This window comes from Adelges cooleyi, unplaced genomic scaffold (genome assembly GCF_023614345.1).
Source record: "Adelges cooleyi isolate 19-005CV unplaced genomic scaffold, UGA_ACOO_1.1 ACOO_flye_CR_arks_rails_tigmint_CR_PRNA_30, whole genome shotgun sequence".
Lineage (NCBI taxonomy): Eukaryota > Metazoa > Arthropoda > Insecta > Hemiptera > Adelgidae > Adelges > Adelges cooleyi.
In genome coordinates this window covers 5,691,910-5,702,225 of record NW_026095971.1, presented here as the reverse complement: position 1 = coordinate 5,702,225, position 10,316 = coordinate 5,691,910, and positions in this window count along the sequence as shown.

Genomic DNA, 10,316 nt, shown 5'->3' with positions numbered 1-10,316 from the left:
TAACATTATAATGAGTATTGGTTCGTCTTATAGATACCTAATTAATTAAAAAACATCTTAATAATAAGTTAGTTAATAAGTATTAATTTATAATAAATAAACAACTTATACGGTTCCGGTTCTGCTAAGTAACGTATAATATGATCGCCGCCAAACGATTTTCAACACACTAAATTCTAAAACTATAATGAAGTATAAAAAGTCAGACAAGTATTTATAATAAATATTTATTAATTAGTTAAGCTATTTCTGACGACAACAAAATTTGCCTAGTCCGTACATCGTAAATATCCAACCATTAACTATAAATACAATAGATAGGCACTGGTCGATTTTTTAACTTCGGGTAAATTACAGTGATTTTAGTTTTTTTTTTATTAAAAATAAGAATTTACATTCTGTGTTAATTAAAAACAACAATTAAATTTGTTGATAATTAAATACAGTGACAGAACGACGTGACAGAAGAGAGTGTCCAGTAACACTACTCAACCTAACTCGATTAACTAAAATAAAAAAAATTATCATTAAATTGTTTAAGTTTACTGTTTTTATTTTTTAGTTGTTAAAAAGTAACTAAAAACTTTGTAATGTACGTGCAGCCAACAAACCGCCCAGTTGCCTACCTATCTATTGTTATTATAATCAATGGTCCTACGTAGACAGTGGTACTTGCGTTTATGTGTAGGTATAATATCTATTAGCAGCGTATCAGATACTTACTGCTGGTAAAACCAAAAGAGTAAATAATAATTTCTCTAATGCGGCGTCACATACTGCATATAACTTTTTGTTACCCCCAATTACCTTTTATGACATTTTTATTTTATTTTTTTTAATTACAGGTGGGCGTGGGTCAGATTTGATTGAACCCACTTCCATAAAACACTTTGTGAATATTATACAGATTTTGGTGTATTATATTTTATGTATTGAGCATACACACACGAACTGATCATGGCCATTTTCCCTCAAAGTTAAATTGTTTTGTATTTTTATTACTTTAATCTCTTTTTAAATTTAGAAAAGGGTTATTCTATGATTATCTCGAGCCGCCACTTAGAATGTTACTGCGCATGATACTCGGAATAAGGTTAATCGGAACAGCACAATGATTTAATTGCCATCCATAAAAAAATGACGATAATAAAAATGAAAAGGGCCGTGTAAAAAGCAATAAAAATAAAAGTGACAATGTATTTAATTTTGGATACTATTAACCGCGTCGTTTTCCTAAATGTTATAAGTCACGCGACAGTAAACGGAATTCATAAAAAGTGTTATTAAACGATGGGCTGCATATTCATTCGTGTAAACGTAAAGTAATAAATAATTTCACATAAATAGCAATCGTGTATATTTAAATATTACCATCGTGCCATATTGTAATATTTACAGCGGGTTTTGTCCATATGAAGTTATCAAGATGCGTAATATTATACTAATACTGAATACTCATGTATATCAAGTCAAATTAAATTCTTGATTCATCTATTGTAATTTATTTATTACCATATCGCTGATGTTGAGGTTGTCGATAGTGGCGCACCCTTGAAACATAACAGAAACAGCAAGCTAAAATGTAAGTGCCTATCCCACATTTGATACATACAAGTAACAACCGAGGTGTAGTACTGAGGGCAGAATGGAGGATTGGCAAATGACCACTGAGCCATTCTCCTCGTAAGGTAATAGGACACCGTTTTCCGCCATAAGTCGTATTTTGATTTCCATCAAAAATTATTCAACATTTTTTACCTAATACTTTCTAAGACATTTTTTAGTGCTCTAAATTTAATTTATGTATTTTTTGAATTTATATTTTTGTTATAATCTGAAACTTTAACTACGCTTAACATGTCATTTGCATACAACCATACATACGGTATACCATTTATCTATCACGTTTATAGCATACGATTGTGTAGGTTTAGGTTCTAGAGGTCCTAAAAAAATATTAGTCAACATATTATTTAAATTTATTTCGACAAAAATCAGAACATAACCTTTGACAGAAAAGGGAAACCCCATATTGTGGTCGGTGTGTATTATGTCCACATGCCTGTTCTTTAAGTTTGCTGCCCGTAGTTGGTCCGTTACACTACTTGAATCGTTGTATATTCATTAATTTTTCGTGCAATCCGGCATTAGAAAATGTATCAAATAGCATGAACCTTTTATTTTAGTTTATATCCGATTATTAGCCAAAACATACAATTTGCTTTACCACTACATTTCACTACCAGTTAAGTATAACATACGCGGGCAAAATAATAAGTTTATTTAAAAATATTTTTGGGTATATAGTAAATTTTGTATAAAAGATATTGTGTACAATTCGCATGTAGGAAAATGATGGACGAGAACGTGATATGATTTTTTTCATTCGGTGTGCTCACAAATAAAAATTGTAAATATTATAACGCCAAGTGTACTATCAAAATATTATTTCCTATACACCTTAAGCACCAATAAAGCTATGAATAACTAAAAACGTAATTATACTCTTGTGCGTTTAAAAAGAAAATAACACGGTACGACCGTACATTTAGATCTAGTTTACGAATTCTTTATGTAATAATATTGTGGAAAAGAATAATACCATAAATCCTATGTTATTGAAAGAATCACGATCGGCATGTGTTCGTGCGAGAAAGAGAAGAAAAACCGGGAAGATAAAAATAATGTTAGTATTAAGCGTATAATTTATCAATTTTATTGGTCGGATTATTATGCTAATGACACGTTGAAATCGCTCAATATTACTGGAAAGTATATAATTTCCCATCTATATCTAACTGCGCTGCCTGTATCCGTATGTATAAATGTATAAACGTGCTTTTGCCGCTTCTGCTGCCGGTGCGGTAGTATAATCTTATGTGTCTGTTTTTGTATGTATGTATAGATGGTTCTTCTATATAATTTCCTTTTATGGTAGCTAAGCACATAACACGAACCAGCCATAACATTACAGCGATGAACGTACATAACTCAGAGCTGCCGCTTTTCGACCCATTGGCCGGACAGTGACGATTGAACGTTATCATCATCAAATAATTGTTATCGTTATCATCATTCATCATCAAGATAACACAACGTTAAAATGAAAATAAACAAATGACTGGATAAATAAATACATTTCCATAACAATTTCAAAAACGGTCATGGTGTATTGGATGTTTAGATATAGGCGCTGTCCTTCGTGAAAATAGGTGTACAAAAGTTGGTAATATAATAATTGTTTTCATAATTTATTATGTAAGATAATAGAAAATATTTTAATTTTGTTAAGGATTATGAAAATGACTTAGAGAGGGGAGAATTTCGATTTATTAATTGTCACCTTCCAGGATCTGCTTCGAAGTCTCATCCCCTCATGATTTTTTAAAAACTTGAAGTCTATGATTGCTATAAGCTATGTAACTATGTGTATATGTATACTCTGTCTCTGAATTTATGTTCAACTATGCATTGTACTATATACTCATTATTTCAATTGTAAATGGCGTTACGATTTATACTACTTATACGTTTTAAAAAACATTTTACAGTATACATAATGCAAAGCTAAGCGGATGTGACCTTCCGCCTTTGATTCATTTTTAAAATAATCGAGATACTCATTTGTCATAGTATACAAATTATATATAAATAAAACATTTTAAAATTTATTGCAATTCTTTTATTTTTAATACAGCAATAGCTTGTCCTACCCATCCCCCGATGTAAAATCTAATACTGTTTATTTTGAGATTTTGTTCTAAACATTGAAAACATACCAATTATATTATTAACCTTCATAGCATACAATCCGGAAGTTGTACCAAAAATCCAGGCAGCCCCAGAAACATAACACTGAGAACAAATTACGGCCTACAGTCAAGCCAACAGTCAAGTATATTATAATTATTATCATGCTTTTTTACTTATAGTGTTATTGTTTTTATGTTCAACAAAACCAACGCTTAATTAATTACACTCAAAAATGATGTGGGTATCATAGAACATCCGCTTATTATTAAATAATGTACTAAATAATTTTTCTTTTACATGTTATACATACCAAGTGCTAAATAATTGATAGTTTATGTGCAATTTTCAAATAAATACAATAATAATAACTTATCTTATCCTATAATTAATAAGGAACGCGTGTGTACTGAAGATCAAGTTGACCACAACATAAATCGTACAGTTCATTACTGAGTGGCGCATAACGTGTAATTACCGTTAGCATTAAAGTACACACAGTACTTCCAATTTGTTTTTTAAAAATCATTTTATAGGTGTACAAAAATATAATAAGTTATACGAATTAAATACAAAACAACGAACACGTTTCGAAACGCTTCCGCCGAAGGCATTAAACAATTTTTTTAGATTACACAATACAGTACGTATTCTTATATATATACAAATTATTACCAATTTATATCTATAATGAAATAATAAATAATAATATCCTATTTATAGCACGGATGTTCTATTAAGTTGAGGTATTTCTAAATTCAACTTCATTATGGTTTTTAAACACCAAACAATTATATTTGTAATGCTTTTATATATGAATAAGTGAAGGAAGTGTAGACACAAATTATTCACTGATATGAAATATTTTATCACGTATGTGACATAATGTAATATATTTTTAAAAAATTATATTAAACTCATAACTCAGCTAGTACGATTGTTCTCCTAATTTTTTTAGTAGTTAATTTAAATATTGTACAATATTCCCACACAGCAAAAAAAAATATTCAGTAAATTTATCATGCATATCTTTATAAATTAATTATAATTTAAAACATGTATTTTACTTTTTTGTGTTTATTCTATCAATCACATTTTAATACGTTTGGCGCAAATGCATAATTTATATTTTCCTAATAATTAGGGAAATCCCAACACTATTTGTTCTATATCATGATGTACAAATAATACCTACAGTGTATGTAATTTTATAGCTCAAGGAAATCGGTATACATAAAATTGGCAATGTTTACCAAGTACATTTATTATTTAATAAGTATAACCGTCTATTTTAATCGTGTAAGATAACAAAAAAGTATAATCAATAAAAAAAATAAATGAATTATATTAATTACGCGCAAATACCTATACTTTAATTACCGTTAATTAACCTTTTTTAGTTAAAAGAAATATATTTGGCGTATGTTTTAAAAATGTTACTTAGTAATTTGTATGTGTTAAGCGCTAAATAAGATTCGGTAAGTCATAACACGTCGTTCAAGCTTTCTTGAACGACTAATCGCTAATACTTGACTACTATGCCGGAATTTTCGTATACATATTTTAAGAAATAAACGCCTGTCCGTCTAAAAAAACTAAATTAATAAAATAATACTTATATCAATAGTTAAGTTGTTAAGTAATATTTTCTCAATAATGGCAAACAGTACGTTTTTTTACAACTGCTGGGTACCTATATTTTTTAAAGGTGTCGCCAATACAATAGGAAAAAACCAATTACAAATATTTGAATAACATAAAAAAAAAGACCGCGCATAGATTGGTACAAAAAACACGTGTTGTACTTTCACCTTAGCCATCTGATAATTTTCTAAACGATTAGTTTATTTAATTAGTACGTACACACGTGTTAATCAGACTGATTGTCAATTAAATATGACAAATGAACTTAAATGTGATATGTCACGCCAGACAGTACAAAAGGTTTTAATATGTATTTAGCTAATACTTTATTGTAGTTTTACCTGATTAAACACTGTGATACAAGTATAACCTATTGAGCAAATTCCCGAAAACAATAAAATATAATCAATAAAATATATATATAAATATATCAATTCAAATTTAATTGAATAATTTGCGTCATAATATAACGTGTACACACGTCATTTTTATTTACAAAATACCTATATTGCATGTACCTACATCATAATCTATGATTATAATGATGATTTATTTAACAATATAAGTTTGTACCCGGGTTTAAAAGGGTCAATTTTTATAAAGCACTTATTGGCAATTGATTAAATCTTTTTTTATTTTAAGAGAGCATATTGTATTTAAATTTGGTACTATCATGCAACATTTTTAAATTATTTTCATAGAGATAATATTTGTCTATGAAAACGATGAAAAAAATTACAAAATAAATAAAAGCATTACAATTTTGATAGAACTATTTGTTTTTTTTAATACTTTTTTTGTCAAAAAATAGTAAATTATCAATATTATTATCTCTTCAGTGCATACTATTGTCTACTGTATTGATACATGGATTGGGGGCACAATTCGGTTAAGACTAATTAGTGCTTAGTACCTACCTTTAGTTTTAAAATGAATTGCCCCAGACAAAATAGAGTAGGTTCAGTAAGTAAATTTAGCAGTTATAGGTTACGCATTTTTGTTTGAACATAATAATGTTTTTATCACAATACTACATTTTTAAACAGTTCAGATTGATTCTTTATACACGGCTCCGTACATTTAAATCGATATGATTAAAATGATAAAATAGTATTATTAAAGCAATATAACACGTTAATGACGTAATTATATAATTAACATTGAAATCGATATTACAGATTAAGACGTCGAAAAACAAACAGTTTTTAAAAGCATTTAATTAAAATAAAGCTGAAATAAATTTACTATCGCTTTGATGTTTTAATGGAAATATGTATAAATCTTAATGGTTCCAAAGAACAAAATGGTAATTTCTAATGAAGCGTGAAACACATGCTCGCGGTCTTTTAATAATAATAATCATTTCGTATGTACCAGGTACCCACATACGTGTGACTGCGTGTGTACTGAATTATATTATGGGTAATAAAAAAGACGCCTAGATTTTGATGTAATAAAATACAAGCGAACTCGAAACGATTACTGCCAGGTTCTCGGAAGAACCATCGCCTTGTGTATCTAAATGTTGTATCTTTGATCTCGCGAATAGGATTTTAAACGTATCAATAAAATATTTGTCAAAACTGAAACTAAAAAAAAAAAAAAAAATAAGATATAATGTTGGACCATTACACGCCTTCATCGTTAATGGGGTCCGTAGAAGGTTTGACCGCGGGGGTAGTAATACGAGGTGTACTAAAAGGGTGGCCACCATTTACACATAATGTAGTTTGGCTAAAGAGGCAACGACTAAACTCCAGGTGACTTTGTGCGCGCAGTAGCCTAAAACAGAATTCACACTTGATCGATGAAATCAAAATGCCAGTACAACACCTCTTTATAGCCTCAGTGTGTGCCTTAGGTACCTATATGATATTATTATACAGACTTTACATTATATGGGTTGGTATACCCTAGGGCGGTATGACCGTAGCCTCGCTAAACATCTGCCAATGATTAATCCATTGTTACAAAAAAATATACTTATCCTTATTATTTATTTATTTGCCACGATAGCCACTAGGTCTGTATATTAAATATACGATAAAAGCATTACGACTGTAAGATAATTATGATAGTAAAACGAGTTTTTCAATAGCATTTCTTATTTTCATAGGCAAACGACCTAATGTCGATTAAATATATTAAAATATGTTTTATACGTGTGTATACAGCCGGACACGTTAATACGATATTTATGTATCTATATATGGTCTGTTCTACACGTAATACGGTCAATGGTAATATACTATTTTATGTGCAACCACACGCCAATATAATATATTATATATGATATGGTAAATCATGTTCTGGTTATCCGCTGTTCTTGAATACACCTTCTATAATATCATCCGCAATTCGACTTTATTGATACGATTTTAACTTGTTATTTTCGTGAATGCGAGAGTTGCTATTACATATTATTTTGTATAGGCATAATAGTACGTAGATATAAGTTGCTGCGATGGGCCCCTGCTCATTAATATGTCATGGTTATAATATTATAGATGCGGACAAACTAATATATGAAGATTATTATTATTATTATTATATGATAAATGGCCGATTCCCGACACGATGTATCATATATATAAACAAACACCGACGGTTGTGCTAATAAAACATAATTGGTTTTCGTGTAGCGAATCAAACACGTTTAAATACATTTCAAAAATACTAGGATAGAGAGATTGTGAGATAAGGTACTGTACTGTTGATAGGCAAATGTCCGCCGCGTTGGGCTGCTCTGACAAAAACAAAATTTTAGAATTACGAATATATTATTTTAAATGGTTTTATGAGATTTATTGATTAATTATAAATAACCTTATTAGTACAATCATTATAGAAAAGATTTGTCATCTTAACTACAATAAAAATAAAATAAATATTATAATTTTTTTTTTATTAAAATGTATTATATAGTTGGTTTTAATTTTAAAAATTCTTAATTATTTCTCAATGTAAGCAAATACGAAAAATGTACATAGACATTTTCCAAGTAAAATAATTTTTAGAGATGTAAGTAAAAACAAAACAGATTAGATTTGTTCGGCAATTATCGTAGTAAAGAATAATTATTGTTTTTCACTTTCCGAGTAAACGGAAACCATGTTTACAATTATGATTGTTGGGAGATTTTTTTTGTTGAGAATTTTGTGTTATTAATTTATAGTTTGAGATTTAACTGCACTTGTAGTTGTAGTCAATGCAGATGGTTATAAACACAAATGAGCATACAAATTAAATGATAATGCGCTTGGTCGTCGTTTATCCGCGGTGCACACATTAACATACAGACCGATATAACGCGCTACAGCGATAACAATCGAATAAGTAATAATAAATGTTTATAAAATCGAGCGTTGCGTTTATTATAGAAACCGATTGCCGTAAATGAAATTAAATAATGTAAAGTCGGTCCACCTACTTCGGAGGCGTTAAACGTATGGGGTTAGGGGGGTGCAGGGGAGGAGAGAGGAAGAAACAAATAACAGAGACTATAAAATACATTACTAAACAGTAAAAGTATTATTTAATGTTTTTTTTTTTTACATTCTTCTTTTCCGTTTCCCATGTCTTGTTTTCTTATAACTCGTATACATATTATTGACTATTGTACTGCTGCAGTGGCCGTGCGTACACCAACGTACATCTACGGCTCACGAACGAGAGAAAGAGTGAGAGGTAGTGAGGGAGAAAAGCAATAAAGGGTGACCCAGCCTGAGGTGAAAGAGGATAATTGGCCAGTGATTTACCACCAACGATATTGGTAAGTGCTTGAAAAACGCTGAAACACATTATAAATTTCGCCGCAGCCGGGTATAATATGTTCTCTGGTGGTATTATTATTACTTATTGGTTTTGTGTACGGCGTCTCATTAAAAAAACGTTTCACGTTTAAACCGTTCGCTAGCCAATATAAATGTTAATCCGAACAATTATTATTATTGCCATAAACCATCCACCCGTCTCTCGGATCAGCTCAAACACCTTTCCTGCGATGATCAGATATTATTAATTTATTATTATTTCACTTATTTTTTGTATTCTTACTTCTATACCTACATATTATGTACTACAATATCTGCACGAACTTGCCGCGTTCACAATTATTATCGGTGAAACAATTCGCTATATTATTTTTCTCACACAATGTAAACCATACCTGTATACATACCATCGTGTTATTGCCAAAAGTAAACCATGTGGCGGTGGTAATAGTAATATTATTATTAATTAGTACGGACACAAGTAAAGGATATTTTGCGAGATCCGCGTCCACTATAATATCATCATACACATATAGACACACGCCACACTATACAAACGCGGTGTATATAATATTTATATACGTGTTGGTTGGCTTAGAACGATATCCATCTGCTAATAATATGAATACCGAGACTATTTATCAAATCCCAAACGAGTCGTGTCCGAGTAAATTATCTCGGTTGACAGGTAGTTATAATAAACCTATAACTGGCTTGGGCGACGTGGCAGCTCCGAACTTCGGTCCGTGTAGCACTCGGCTATCATTATATCCGAGTTGTTGTTGTAGTTGTTTTTTTTTTTTTTAATTGTTTTTTTATTTGTTCCGCCGTGGAAGATTTACGATGCAAACGCCCGGGACTTTATGTCGTCTGCCCAAGGGGCTGTTTCGTTGTTGCTATTATATTATATAGGCACAGGTAGGCACACAATGTGTTGTTGCTGCTACTCAGCCGTGTTCGCGATCCAATATTAGTTTTAATGTGCATGAAGTCTCCTCTAGACTTCCATGTTGGCCGGCCGCCGCGCCGTGGGCAACTTACTACTCGCATTAAGCTGACCACATCATTAGAAGCGAATTCATCGCGTCCAAAACGGCATTTATAATCAATGGCGTTTCTATACGTGTATGCGATTAAACGAGCAAAGAT